This window comes from Lathyrus oleraceus, chromosome 6, assembly GCF_024323335.1.
Source record: "Lathyrus oleraceus cultivar Zhongwan6 chromosome 6, CAAS_Psat_ZW6_1.0, whole genome shotgun sequence".
NCBI lineage: Eukaryota > Viridiplantae > Streptophyta > Magnoliopsida > Fabales > Fabaceae > Lathyrus > Lathyrus oleraceus.
The window spans coordinates 225,941,873-225,958,415 of NC_066584.1; positions in this window are offsets into that span (position 1 = coordinate 225,941,873).

Genomic DNA, 16,543 nt, shown 5'->3' on the forward strand with positions numbered 1-16,543 from the left:
TATCAGAAATGAGATGGAAATGGGATGTTGACTACTTGTCTTATATGGAATTGATTAAAAAAGAGGGATATAGAGACATTAAGTGTATATGGTACTGGAACCCTAGGTTTAACTTTACTTGTGGCCTTAGCCCACTTAACTATGAAAATGATATGTTGCAACTAGTTAGAGATGCTAATGTCTGAGTTAATAGATGTGTGTGTTGAGCATAACATTAGTGAACCTGAGATTGTAGATGAGGCAGAAATGCCATGGAGGAGAAAAAAATGTATACCTAAAGAAGAATGATGTAAAGAGGATGGTTGTTAGGTGTATGGATGAATGTAAGTTTTACATGAGAATTGGTAAAAGGGTTGATAACCAATATTGACAAGTGACGAGTTTATATGATGACCATACTTGTCATAGAACAACCCAAAATAGACAAGCAAATATTGAATGGTTGGCCAAGAAATTTAGCCATATACTAAGGCATAGTCCTGACATGAAGCCAACTAGACTAGTTACTGAGTGTGTTGATAGACAGGGAGTTAAATTGTCATATGATTAGGCTTATAGAACCAAGAAAAGAGAAATGGAGATTATTCAAGGACAAGAAGGGACTAATTCACCCATCTAAGAACATATGCTCAAGAGCTACTCAATTTAAACCCTAATAGTAACATTGTGTTGCAATGCTCTGATTCTAGTGATGGACATGTATTTAAGAGAATATATATCTATTTAGAGGCATGTAAGGCTGGTTTTGCAAAATATTGTAGACCACTTATAGGTCTTCATGCATGTTTTCTGAAAGGAGACTATGTTTGGAAGTTGTGTTGGGGTTGGTTGAAAATATACATGTTGAAGAAGTCCCACATCCCTTAGTTTTGTGAAGGAAGAGGGAATCAAATGATATATATAGGATTCAAGTTCTTCATTCCAAGATGCACCAGTCAAAAGCACTTTAAGCTTGCATTTAAATTTCTTTGTTCTCTTATACTATTGTATTAGAGTGTTGTGAGATGTAGTTAAATATTTGTTTTGGAGGGTGTGGGTGTACTGGGGGTCTGAGTTAGTTAAAGGTATATTATGTGTTGTAACAATTTTCACATAATGTTATTCTCTGGTTGTCATTTAAAACCAGTCGTGGTTTTTCTCCGATTTTGGAGTTTCCACTGTAAGACCCCAATTTTGACCCTAAGATCCCTCATGCCATCTCATCATTTGCATTGGCTTTGGGATCTCACCTTAGTATCCTCCTCACCCCTCATTCATTGGGTTTGTATTAGGAGATATCACCAAGAATTTTTTATTGTATCATACTTTGTTTTTATTTGTTTACTAACCAAAATATCAAAAATATGTCTAATGTAGTTTCATTTCTTTTATAGGTAGTGTGTGCATCCACCTGTGCCTCATCAAGCTCATATATAGGGTTTGAGACCCTCAATGCAAGAGATAAAACAAGCAAAGGTCCACTTTGGTTCTAAACATCATATATGGATCCCCATGTTCTTTATTTTTCATTTTGATCAAGAATTCATCAAGAGTTGGAAGCTTGTTTGCCTTGGAAGCCCTGATTCATCTGGGTATCTTGCGTGACTTCCTTAGTAAGTTTCTTCAACATTTGGTCAAAGATATCAAGGGATACTCCATTGAACATAATCATAAGCATATATTATTCTCCATGAGCCCCAAAGACCAATGGAACTTCAAGTATACAAGTTGGTTCAAGGAGGTTGACAAGAAAAGTTACCTGGTCAAATCTAGGGTTCCTTAGACCATATATCCTACAATTTTTGTGATATGAAAATGATTCCAAGAGAAACGTTACTCTTTATAACATTCCAAACAACTTTCATGTTGGCATAACGAGTTAATTTTGCTTGGAAAGTCATTTTTTATGGTGAAAGCTTATAGGTCATTTTGTCTGTGCCCTAGATAGCAGTTCAACTTCCAAGAACCATAACTTGCTCAATTTTTATGATATGAAGGCCATTCAAGTTTCATGATCAATTTCAAGCCATCTTATCCAACTTTTATTCTTTTAGAAATGTAAAAATATACTTTCAAGGGCATGTACCAAAGGAGACATTATAGGTCATTTTGGGTCATTACCATTGAAGAAGCATTTTTCCTCAACTTCTAAAATCCATAACTCCCTTATGCAAGATTCAAATGATGTCAAATTTGTGACCAACTTTAAGAGTAATGAAATAGGTACAACTTTGAAGAAGGAACCATTTTCATTTGAAACTCATAGCAAAAGTTATTCAAAGTGGAAAAAGTGATCATTTAACTTTATACTTAGAAAATTTTCAACTATGTTTGATTTCTCCAACTTCCACCTCAAAGTTAATCATGATCCAAACTCCAAATGGAAAAAAGTTTTAACAACAAAGTTTCTCCTCTTCATGTTACCTTTCCGAAGAGTCTGAGATCATGGCATTTGGATCATTTTTGAGTGACTTGCGCATGGGTGCAATGCATGGTCCCATTTGGAATATTTTCATGACCAATTCCCATTCCACATTGCATGGCTTCATGAATTGCTTTCAGCATCACATGTGCATAATTTTGGACTGATTCCAATCATTCTTTGGGCCTAGCACACGCCCATGCAAGCATGCAACCTCACATTGCTATTTTTGGCAAAAATTCGAAAGGTGTGGAAAGCAATTGGATGGCTATATATACATGTCCCTTGAGCTCAGAAATGGATCCTTCTGGCCCAAGCTTTGACCTGTTTCTTCCCTAACCTTCATTAAAGTATAATCTTGAGGCTTTCTTCTTGAAATTAAGTTTCAATTCTCATTCTGTTTTGGAATTGAAACTCCAAGAATCCAAGCCTTTTAATCATCAATATCACTTCCTGCATGTTGGCAGAAGCAAGCCCAAGCAAATTAAGATCAAGATCGAGCTTCCTTACTGCAAATAGAAGGTGAATTTTGTGAAACTTTTCTTCTTCAATTCTCCACCATTTCACTTGGTTTTTGGTTGACTGAAGTCCTACCAATATAGGCAACAAGATTGAGTTGCTTTGAGGTCAAATCGAAGCAACTCAGTTCATACTCCTCAATTTTAAATTTCATGTATCTTTCAATATACTTGGAATTGGAGAATTTTGAGGTCAGATTTGGATTCCTGGTGGTTTTCTCTTTAAAATAGTGTACTCACTTTTCATTTTTATGGAAGTTGGTAGTGGCCCAGTCCGATGAGGTCCACCAGAGAAGATGATGGGAGCCCTAGCTCCGATGGTGTGGTGGCAAGGTCCTATCCATCAGATAATCTCTCCATGTTTTAATCACAACCGTTGTTTATGATTACCATCCGTACGCGTGCGTTGACTGAGGCGTTTGGTGGATAGCGCGCGTTGGCCATCAGATTTGTCACCTCAATTAATGAGGAAGATCTGATGACCCATTGGTTTTTCTTATTTTATTTTATTTTCTGATTTTCTGTTTAATCCATTTATTTTATTTTATTCATAGAAATATCATTTTCAATGCAAAAAATATAGGACTTTCAACAAAAATCTTTAAATATTTCCCTCTTCCACATTTTGAATTAAAATCATTTTTTGGATTAATTTTGATATTTTTTGTGAATTAATTGATTTTGAACTTGTTTTTAAATATTTTAAAATACTTATGACTTTCCAAAAATTCTATTTTTTTTTGTCTAAGGTCCTTTGACCTTGTTTGACCTAGGATAAATCCCTTGGCCATTTATTTGATGATTTGAAGGGATTTGAGTTTTTGTCCACTTAAAAATACATTTTAATTCATTTTAAATTTGATTTTTAACTGTTTAAAAATACTGTTGAGCCATTTAATTGATCTTGTGATGTTTGACTTTCTGTTTGGCCTTGATCATGGTTGATTTGAACTTCCATTTGACCAATACTATTGGATTTAGGGGTAGATGAAATGTACATTTCATCCCCCAAGATGAATGGATAGTATTGATCAGATAAATTTCCTCATGTGATCAATTTGGGTTTCTATTTCCCCTTCCCTCTTCATCTTCATCCCTATTCTTCCCCAATCCATCATTGACCAATGATTTCTCTACAATCCAAATGCTAGTTGATTCATCAATGACCTTGTGTTAGATGAATCAACATGAGCTTGGTTGAGATAAATCCCTCCCATTTTATTTTTGTGTGTGGTATGTTTTAAGAGCTTGGTTCTTTGTACCATGTCTCTAACATGCATTAACACCAATATCTTTATTTCCCGACCTCAGATAGTTGTGACTTCTACATAAGTCCAATTACGATTGCTTAACATAGAGCTAAATCTTTCCCAAAAGGCATAACATTCTTGTAAGTGAGAATGTAAGTCTCCCATTCTTCATGGCATTGTGAGAAAACTTGACCTTTTTTCCATTCATGAGAGCTAGTGGCATACTTGTTGATTTATCCAAGTTGGAGCCCTTCTCATGGATGATTTCTTGGTTCTTATATTCATACTTGTGAATGGATGGTTGAGTGTTCTCCAAGGAATGACTTAAACAACTAAAAATTCTTCACTAATATTTGACTAACTCTTTATTAATATTGCTTTACTTTCAAGTCATTTACTTAATGCAATTTAAATTTCAGTACCTTTATCATTCATTGCCATTTACATTTCATGCAACTTGTTTATGTTTCAGTCCTTTTCACTTTGCTCACTTGAGCCATATCTTGTGATTGTATATATTGTGTGCTTGTAATTTTGTTCTGTTTGTGGTCTTAGGACCTTAAAATACTTAATAACAAGAAAAACCTTAAAAAAATATCTTGGTGGGTTGTTGGACTTGATCTGAACTTTTAGACTTAGAATAGGCAACCTCCCTATGCTTTGAGGACTTGGACAATGCCACTATCTAAGACTGAGCTATCCTTGATTGTGCCTTTCATCTGATGCAAGTCTTGAGAGTGCTCTTGGTTCATATGTCACTTTATCTTTGTGCTTAATGGTTATGCTGTTATTTTGATTTGATGTCTGATAATTGTTCCTGAGAATTTGCCAAGGAATATTTTCATCTGATACATGTGAAGACATTAAAGACTGTTAGCTATTGGAGTAATTGCTTGGATACTATGGACATCTTTATTTGATGCCTTGGCCTTCATATAATTGCTTAGATATTACTTATGCTTATTGTCTACTCAAAAGGTCCAAAGGAAATGAGTTTCTATCTGACATTCTTGTCTTGTGGATTTCATCCCATTGATCAGATCTTTTCAACTCTTAACTTTAAATTTTTTGTCTAGGGTAGTATCTTCATCTCCTCCCACTTCTTTAATTTCAAAATCCCCCCTCTTTTCAAAAACCTTATTTGCTTGTGATTTCAAACTTATACATGTTTTAATGATTAGAAACTTTGGCCTTATGCCATTGAATTTTCAACATTTTCTTAAATCAAACTTGTAAATAAACTTAACCATATTGACTATAATTTCAAAAGACAAAAAGAACTAACAACCTCATTTAAATCTTTTGGCCTTTTTGTGCCCTTTTTCTTTTAAACCTTTGTTAAAATCAATTCATCAACTTCTTTGAAATTTTTACCACGAACTACAGGGTTTTGATCCCTCACTTTTATGTTGGTACGTATGCATAAGACCGAAGATCTTGTCAAGCACAAATATATAATTAATGAATTCTTTTCTCATCCCCCGATTCCATTTTTACCAAACATCTTTTTGACCAAAACACTTTCACACAAAAAAGGGCTCCCTAGGAGTACCTATGACACTTTAGGTGCTAATACCTTCCCTTTGTGTAACCAACCCCCTTACCCGTAATCTCTGACATTTTATTAGTTTTGATTTGAAAAATTCTTACCTTTGGGTTTTGTTCGTACTTTTCTCCTTTTCATTTGGAAACAATAAAAGCGCCGTGACTAATCTGGTTTTATTGACGTCAAGTTTATCCATAGCTTGATGATCATGAATTTACCGCTACATCCACGCTATGTTCTTGTGCTGTGATTATGTTCCTCTTTTTTCTCTATGCTTTGTTTGTTTTTTCCCAACAATTGGTATCAAAGCTTTTGTTTTGACCTGGGGATAAGTGTTCTTAGTATGCTCTGTGGATGCAATTTTGTCTGATCTTCCACATCAGAAAAGAAGGGTAGTGTTGTAAAAAAGTTGTTGAGATGCAATCACAAATTTTGTTGTGCAGTTTGTGTTAGAGAAAATTGATGGAAGAATTTTTTTATTTGTGGAAAGTTCAAGTCAAATACGTGTTGATACAATCAAGGTTACACAAGGTGCAAGATTATGTATGTAACAACCCATATAATATATATCTAGAATAATATCATACAAGTGTTAATAATTGGTACTGATCCAACATAAGTGCCTAATGGCATCAATATATATATATACATGTCCAAACTAAAAACATCAATGGAACATGTTATACAATAATGCCTAACAATAAAAATCTAAGAACTATGTGCAATATCTTCATTGCACACAACTCCACAACGGAAGATCCGAATAACTGCGTCCCTTGAAACATCCATAAACAGCTTCTATTGAATTCAACCTGTAAGGAATACCTGAAAAATAACAACAATGATGGAATGAGATAATAATCTCAGTGAGTTCTCCTATCATATGGGTCCACTCGGCTCTACAGGGTTTCTAATAAATATTCAACTCATATCCAACTCAAGTCAACAAGGGAATGAAGACTTGAGCGATGGGGAAACTATCTCGCAATTGTATGGCAACATGCATTCGAGTTCTCATAACTCAACCACGATCATTATTCAGATCACGAAACATCAATTCCCGAACGGACTTACGTTTAAGCCATGCCCGGTTCATGCATGCTCGTATGATTCGACTTTCGCGGTGGATATCAGGTTCCCCTATGGGACTCGAACCTACTTTTAAGAACCATCACTCATATGGGACTTTACCCACTTTGAGTCTCTTTCACCGTATGAGACTCTAACCCACTGAGGTGTCCACCTTTCGCCCATGTCCGCCATGGTTGGGGCTCAAACCCAATTGAGGCTCGAATCATTGGTCCCACATCCCAATGCTTACTCATCTAAGCATACCAATAGAGATGTGTACCATCACAGAAAACACACATTCTGAATACATGATCGGTTTCACAAATCATCGGTTCCACGAATCATAACAAAATCCATCAATCACAGGTGACTTCATTCACCACAATACACAAATAATAATATGGCATGTTCCATACAATGCGTCTCATTCTCAATCATGGCAACAATTCGTCCACGACCTCCACATAAGCATCGTACGAATGAATACCGTATTCTCATACATATATCACACATGTTCCATAACCTAGATTATCTTTCTAAGTTATTAATCATGTTATACTCCTAGGTTTCCTCACTCACCTTTGTAAGGTTTTTAATCATGTTATTTCACCTTCAACATAACAACAATATTTAACTTTCATCATAATATAACTCATAGTATTTATAAATCACATAATATTTTATAACATGGAACAATAATAATAGCCCTTTACATTATCTATCTAACGCATCCGTCAGTGTCCAAAACGAAGTTATAACACTCAATTAATTCATTAATCTATCTTAATCAAGATTTAGATTAATATTTATCCATTGCATAAGTATTCAACAACAAAATCATTGGCCTAGTGGTAAGGCTTGTACAATTCCAAGGAATAAATCGATTGATTCCCAAGGCCAATCGATTGGTCTTTGAAAAATTTCAACTTCTTCAAAAACAGAAAGTTTAAACAATCGATTGATGCAAAGGACCAATCGATTGGTTCCTGCAAAATTCCACTTCTTCTCAACAGAAAATCCATCCAATTGATTGTGCCCAAGAACCAATCGATTGGTTCTTCAAACTTCTTCAAAAATTCATCTTTTAACCACTCCTTTTTCCAATTTCAACCACCCAAATCCATACCAAAACATACACCATCATGAATCCATTGCATAAGTATTCAACAACAAAATCATTGGCCTAGTGGTAAGGCTTGTACAATTCCAAGGAATCAATTGATTGATTCCCAAGGCCAATCGATTGGTCTTTGAAAAATTTCAACTTCTTCAAAAACAGAAAGTTTAAACAATCGATTGATGCAAAGGACCAATCTATTGGTTCCTGCAAAATTCCACTTCTTCTCAACAGAAAATCCATCCAATTGATTGTGCCCAAGAACCAATCGATTGGTTCTTCAAACTTCTTCAAAAATTCATCTTTTAACCACTCCTTTTTCCAATTTCAACCACCCCAATCCATACCAAAACATACACCATCATGAATCCATGCCAAAACACATAACAATCATACAACATAACATAACATCATGAACATCATGAAGCAACATCAACATGTTATTATCAACAACTACAACCATAAGGTATCAACACCATGATACACTAAGACAACATGTGAAGGTTAGGGATCAAGACATACAAGCATGAATGAGTAATAACAACAACAAGCTCATCATGGATTCATCAAGTTCATGATTATGCATTACACACAAAACCTAATCCCCAAATTTATAAAGTTTCTTCCCCCAAATGCTATACTAGCTAAGAACTCACCTTGGAGAAGAAGATGGTGAAATAAATGTGAAGTTGGTGATGAAGATGAGATGATGGTGGTGAATGTTTCCATGGCTTTCTCTTCTTCTTCCTTCCTTCATTTTCTTCTCTCCTTCCTCTTTCTCTTTCTTCTTTCTTTCTCTTTCTTTTCTTTTTCCTTTCTGATATCTCTCACTCTCTCTTACCTACTTCTTCTTATCCTTTTCTTCTTCTCTTTCTTTCTAACCACACAAAATACATATATAATATTTATAATATCAAGTAGTAATAAAAATATCCCAATTGATATTTTATCTTCCAGCACCAATTGACCAACTATTAATGTTACCAAAAATGTCCTCTCTTGTACTTATTAATATTGATATGTCTCTTTATTAATAATTAATCTCTTCAGAGTTCACTAGTTACTCTATTGGTCCCAATTGACAACATTTAGAGCACATAAGAGCTCCAATTGTTACAACTAACAAAAGATATAGTACACAGGAACTCAATTGATCTCAACTGATAACTAATTGAGCATTTAAGGGAATATGGGATATTACATTCTCCCCCCCTTAAATTGAAATTCTCTCCCGAATTTCCTTCACTCAACAAACAAACAATTCTTGTATCAATGTCTTAGACCAACACTTAACTTCTCTTCGATTCCAAACCTCTGACATACTCATTTTCTAACTTGTCCTTACTGACAAATTTCCTTCTTTCATAAACTCTTGAAACTTCTTGATCTCCATCATAATCTTATCCTGATATTGGATTAACATTTAGACTTACTCCTACTTAGTTTATCTGATATACCGCTCAACATCAGTTGGTCGCTTTCCTCCCGGAAACCACAACTTCCCTTCCTTGCACTAAGTTACACAAAACATAATCATGATATCTTATCTTGACTTGGTTACTCAATACTCATTAATTATTCTTAAGAAAGTTTATTGATTCCTTGACCGCACACAATATTGATTACTCTTCTCTTATTATTCCTTCAACAAATGCGACAACCTTGTAATCCATTTATTGATAATCTCATAAACTTCACTTGATCTGATTTTGTATGTTGCAAGCCTCTACTCCTATTGTTTCCCTTCTCTCGTACTACCCCAATGAGATAGAACCATTAACACGAGATTGTCTTACTCCCATTCTTACCTCCATTCTTACGAGTAACTATCTCCCTGATCCCCATAGACTTGATTGAGCTCTTTCATCCATCACCTTCGATTATGCTACTCTGATTCCAACAGTGGAACACCTGGGATTCCTAGGCACTACTGTTTAGCTAACAATCTACAAAGAAACACACTTACCCTCCAGAGTGCTTACCATCCAAAATGGTACTAGAACCTTACCGACTTCCATTAGTAGAATAACTTCCTTGATGACTCACAAAAGTTTAGAATAAGACCAACAGTCTTCAGAAGATAGGTATCCAGGAGTTACATTACTACAACCATAAAAACGTAGAACATCCAAATTCATCATGTGTTTGATGCAGCTAAACCAAATTAGTTTGACAATATCCAGTTCTGGTTACTATATTCCATATCACATCCTCTTGTAGGGTTTTGATTCATTCAATATTTCTCCCGACACATGATCTCGACCAAAAACAACATAACACCATCAAGGAACTTTAAATCATCAACGAGACACAACTTCTAAGGAACTTAAGCAATCTAGATCGTAACTATGAGTGTCCATACACCTCATAAAGTCACACACAATATTTCACACACATCTAGAGATAACATTTCACTTTACATCCCAAAATCATTCATCTAAATCGTTTCGTCCCATCTTCCATAATCTTAGCTCACGCTCTTACTAATATATAATCCAAGTTACATGTTTAACTTCAAGAATTTAATTCTTGTTCCATCCTGGAAGTATAACTCACGAATCCTTTCAATAGGGTAGAGTATCATAATATACAAAAATACTACTCTCCTAGGGGTCCTCATCCGAAGCCATGAATCCAAGAAATTATTGAATGCCATATTCCGACTAATCAATTTACACCTTACTAACGCATACAATATACTGAACTAATCCCTTCCACATCACCACTTAGTAAGTCTCTTCCAACATCACTCCTTAGGGTTCTCCTTACCCGTTGTAGTGATACACCCAAGAGTTACTCACACCGAATATGGTTCACTAGGTTGGGTCCCCAAACATATGACTTCTATGATATCTCTACATATGACCAACTACGCACTACACCTTCAGAAATCCCAATTTCGAAACTACCAATCTGACTTGTGGTGACTTGTAACTCCATCCTCAATTTGTACATCCACAACGGTACACTTATGACATTTAAGACACCCTTAGCTCCAACACGGTGTGAATGTTTATAAGATAAATAACAACCAGACTTCTAATAAGCCAATATTACTCTTGCAATTCAAATAAAATGCACTTAAGATGAACCTTATCATTGCCACGCACTTATGACTGGAATTTTCTTCTAAACCAATATCTACTACACCCTTCATCATATTGGGGTTACTTGTCTAGATGACTTGCTACGAACAATCCTCATTGTCTCCCAATAAGCTCTTACAACATAACATATTCAACATCCTACACTTAGTCCATATGCTCCAGCTTAGCTTATCTTTTGTTGGCTATCACTGTAAGACCCCAATTTTGTCCCTAAGATCCCTCATGGCATCATATCATATCATTGCATTGCCTCAAGGATCATTGGACACCTTGCTTCCTTACCTGTGGGTGGGATTCTTTCTTGAGAGTGGTTCTTGATCACCAAGCATTGCTTGCATTTGTATATCATTGCTTTTCTTTTAATCACTATCCAAAAATGTACAAAAATATGTCATTAACCCTTGTTACTTGCAGCTGAAGCATTTGCAGGTCAAGCAATGAAAGGCATTCATTGAGCAATAGATGGTGGTTATTCTTGAGATTTGGACCCCATGATCATTATCAAGAGTTCATATGAGCTATGATGTCATTTTGAAGCAAAATCCCAAGTGATAGAGGCTTAAATTTCATCAGGACATTTCCAAGTCATCTGAAGACCCAGAAAGTCAACTGCAAAGTCAACTATGGATTTGGAGGTGGGAAGTGATTAGAAATACTTCATTCATGTTCAAACAAGTCTCATTTGACATTTCAAACACTCACATTGAAGAATTTGAAGTCAAGTAAAAAATTTCCCAAAATGGAAAGTGACCCATAATTTGAAGTTTCCAAAAAGGGAAAGTTTTTGGTTCAACTTCAACTCAACTTTCCAACATCAAAGATGTTTCAAATGAAATTTTGTCCAACATGAAAGTTGAATATCTCTCTCTCCCATTTCCAAAATGTCCAAGATCTTGAGCATCTTATGTGTGGTTGAGGAGATATGGTCCAATCATTGCCAAGTGTGCATGGGATTTCAAGTGACCATAACTTTTGATTCACAACTCCAAAATGAGTGACTCTTCTTGCATTTTTCTTCGCTTGACCTCTAATTTCCAAATCATGCATCACATTACATAAAATGTCATCATATGACCATTTGTTCTTTCATGTCATTTTTGGAGGGAAATTCAAAAATTCAAATTTGGTGCATTGTATGAACTTTTTTCCATTACCAACATGTGCATGGGAAGTTTTTGAATGAAAATAATTAGCCAATGTTACTGTTCACGTGTGCATGCTTCACACACCACCAAAATTTCAATTTTTGTCATAACACCTTATTTTCATTAATTTCAACTAAACATGATTAACTTTTAATTAAATTGAGATTAGGACATCATATAAATAAAAACCCTAACATAATTCGAGATGAACTTGATAATTTCACCATTTTCTAGATCTAGAAATTTTTGCCTCCAAAATTTTCTCCTAAGCATAATTCAAATTTCTTCAACATAGCACCTTGTTTTGATTGAAGAATCATGATCAGTGAGTGTGATTAAGTGTGATTTCAGCTTCTGTTTGAGGAATTCGAGCCAGGATTGTGCATACAAGTTCAAGAACATAACAATGGCAATTCAAATTTAAGCTAGATCTACACGTTTCCAAGCCTCAAATTCATCATCAAACTTCATAACAAGTGATTTGGAGTGGATTTGCATGCTTGCTTGGCCCCTGGAATCTACAGAATTCAAGAACTGATCTTCAAGAGGTCACATTTTCGATCACCTTAATTCTCTGTTTTATGTATATAATATTGTAGAACATTTGATGCTGATCGATCTGATATAAATTTTGTGCGATTTGGATAAGAATTGAGAGAGATATGCTTGATTGAAGTTTTGAATGTCAAACTTTATTTGCTTTGATTTGCATGAATCATGATGAATTAACATGAAATATTGCTCGATCTATAACCTACATGACATGAGGATTTGAATGATGTAAATTTTTTTGAATTCTGAGAAATTCTGGAAAAATTGGTGATGAACTTCATGCTGTTCATCTTCATCTTCGTGAAGAAGATGAAGATCTTCATCCTAGCGACGACTTAGCGTCCAAACTGGTGCGCTAGGGTTCTTGATGAAGAACGCGCCCAGGCCTTGTTTGATCCATTGGTTCCCACTTCGATTCCTGCTTCAAGCGTTTTGGAATTTATTTTTCACTTTAGCGCTCATTTGAATCTGAACATGGTTCGATTCCAGCGCATGTCACATTTTCAAATTCTTCTTCATTTTCCATTTTCCCTCCAATTTAATACATGCCATGTCCATTTTGATTTCATATTTTTTCTCCAACTTTAAAAATCCATAACTAATTGAAAAACCATCCAATTAATCCCATTCTTTTTGCAAAATGATCCTTTTTTTGTATAGAATTTTATGAAGTTGATTTCATGATTTTACACTTCCTGGATTTTGATTTGTGCTAGACTTTGTGATCATATGTGCATTTGTGACCTTGCCTTACTCTTTCTATTGTGAAATGCTTGATATTGATCCAATTGCTACCAAATTTTGCATGATGATTCTTGACATGTTAATTGACATTTTGGTTTTGGTTTGACATTTTTCCCATGATCCATTCCTATTTTGTGTATGTGTTAACATGGTGTGACAATTTGTGTCACACATTTGGTTGATCAACTTGTGTAATTTCATTTCCATATCAAATGACCTCTGTTGCTTCTGAATTTTTGTATGATGATCATGTTGGATGTGTTGAATGCTCATGATTTTTTCCAGAATTATGTGAATCATTTCTGTTTTGTTTTGGAATTTTCATTCATGATGATCAAATATGAGCTTTGAAATTGTATTTGACTTCCTTTGCACATGAAATGCTTTTGCTTGATGATTTTGATGTGTTCCTTTTTAGGACATGTTAATATGTGTTTGAAGTTGCATTGTGTTGAATTTCAGCTCCTGTTTTGGATTTTTTCTTCACTTTTGACCCTAGGCTTTGACCTAGTGGTTTGTGCTTACATGTGAGCTTTGAATTTCAGGTTCAAGCATCCAAATTCCATGGTTGATGTTGCTTCATGATTTGAACGTTGATATTTGCTTTTGATTGCTAACATTTGATGTTTTATAGGTTGATGATAAGTCACTTGAGTTTGCCTTATGGCTTATATTTTGTACATTGGGATTGTCTGTTTGTTATTGACTGTTGTCTGTTTGTCTGAGTATTGTACTGATTTATTTAGTTGTTTCCACAGGTACCTAAGTTACTTTAAGTTCATTTGAACTTTGCTTTGCTTTTGCTTGTGGTTGGCATACCACTTAGGTATAATCCCTAATCTTCATGTAGTCTGGAAGACCTGCTGTTATTGGCAGGCACATGTCTGAAGCCCTCCTTAAGAGGCCATGTTCTTGTTTGTTTATCTTTGTGCCAAGCAGGTAAAGTCCTCTTAAGAGGCAATTGGCAGATAAAAGGGATGTGTAATCCATCCCCTGCTATTCAGTTGTGTCATTCACTTTGCTCACACCATGTGTTGATGCATTGTGAATAAGAACCCAAGATCTTATAGAGTCATTTGTGGAGAAGAGTTCCTTCATTCTGAACTCCCACACTTTCTACTGATTAAAGCTCTCCCAGGCCAGGGATAAGAGCTATGAGGCATAACCCTCATCTCCATTTCATCTGCTTCACCCTAACTCTCAATGTTAGGGTTAAGAGCTCAAAACACCCCATTCCAGTTGGCTTGTTTCTAAAGTCTAACCTTGATTGAGCCTCTTGATTGAGTATATTGTGTGCTAATTGAATGATTGTTTGCTTGTTTGCCCATATGTGCATAATTGTTTGTGTATGCCTCTGTGCATTGATTTCATCTTTGAGCATTAATTGAATATCATTTCATGATCATTGTTCATTGCTTTGTGACATTTTGTTTTGGCCATTGAGGAGTCAATTGTAAGTCCAACTATTGGCAGTTGTTTCCTGTGATCTGGTAGGAGTTGGAACTAAGACCATTAATTGGCATTCCTTTCCTAGGAGTTGAGTGTAAGACCATTTATTGGCAACTTGTTTCCTCTTGCTTATGGCATTTGCTTTCCTTGTTTTGTGAGACTAGTATAAGTTCATAGATTGGCATCTGGTATCCATGTTTTCTTTGCTTTGTGAGACTAGTATAAGTCCATTGATTGGCATCTGGTATCCATGTTTGCTTTATGAGATTGGTATAAGTCCATTGAATGGCATCTGGTATCCATCTTTGTTTGTGAGTCTAGTGTAAGTCCATTGATTGGCATCTGGTTTCCATTTATGTTGTTTATCTGCTTTGCTTGTTGCCTTTTCCAAAGGAATCACTTGGATCATCTACATATGATCTCAAGAGGTGAACACCTAAGAAGTTTTGCATCCCTTAACCTTCACCCTTTTGTTTCCTTACAACCTCCATTTGCATGTTAACCCAAACCAGAAAACTTTGTGCAAACATTCTCACCTGTTTTCAAACTAGAAACCTAGGCCTTAAGCCTCTGATTTTCAAACTTCATTTTCACAATACTTTTTCTGAATTTGATCTAATGTCAACTTTGACCATCTTTGTGAATACTTCTAATTGGTTAATTTCACTCACTCAACTGCTTTTGTGGCCCTTGTCCACTTCTTACTCAAGTTTTCACGCATTAGCCATAGATCTCGATTATCTTAGTGGTTGATGTGAATCTCACCTTTTGTCCTTAGTGATCGAACTGCAAGACTTCCATACTGAAAACAGGGTTAACCCCTCTAGTATGTCGAAGTTATTCTCACATGGTGGACTTGTGGTTGTATAGGTTGAGTTTTCTCCCGTGGATAATGAAAGACCTTAGGGCTTTTGTTTAAAATCAATCCACTTACTTTTTGGAAATCTTTTAGCCAAACTACGAGGTTTTGATCCTGTAAAGGTACGTAGGCAATGGTTATCCATCCAAACACAAAAATAACTAACTTGTATATTCTTCTCTCATCTCTTCAATCAATGTTTGCACAAAAATATTTCATAAACAAATAATGATACAACAAGTTGTGAAAAGAGGTTCCCTAGGAGTACCTAGGATGCATTGGGTGCCTAACACCTTCCCTTTGAATAATTACCCCCTTTCCCAGATCTCTGACCTTTCATTAGTTTTCTATGTGTAAAACTTCTTAGGCTTTTGTTCACTTTTTAGCCATTCCTTTGGATAAATAAAAGTGCGGTGACGACTCTATCTTTGTATGCTTTGCTTTTGATTTAGTCAATAAATCATAAAATGACGAATACACCGCTACAGAAAAGTGGAGACTCTGCTGGGGACGTCTAACAAAGTTTCCTAGTGGGTTTGCTTACTTTTCACACTTGTTATATTATATTTGTCTATTTGTTTATGACATATTTTTGTACAATTTGGGATTACTGTATTGCTTGTAATGATTGACTTGCTTGATATATCAATTGCTGCTTGCTTGGTGATTCCTGTGAGATGAGTTCTATACCCGAACTCGAGTGCACCTTACGATAGGAGAATGGCATAGTCTCGTCGACTTGTGTGGAGTTATTCCTTAGCAAGTTGACTTGCAAGTCCATTCA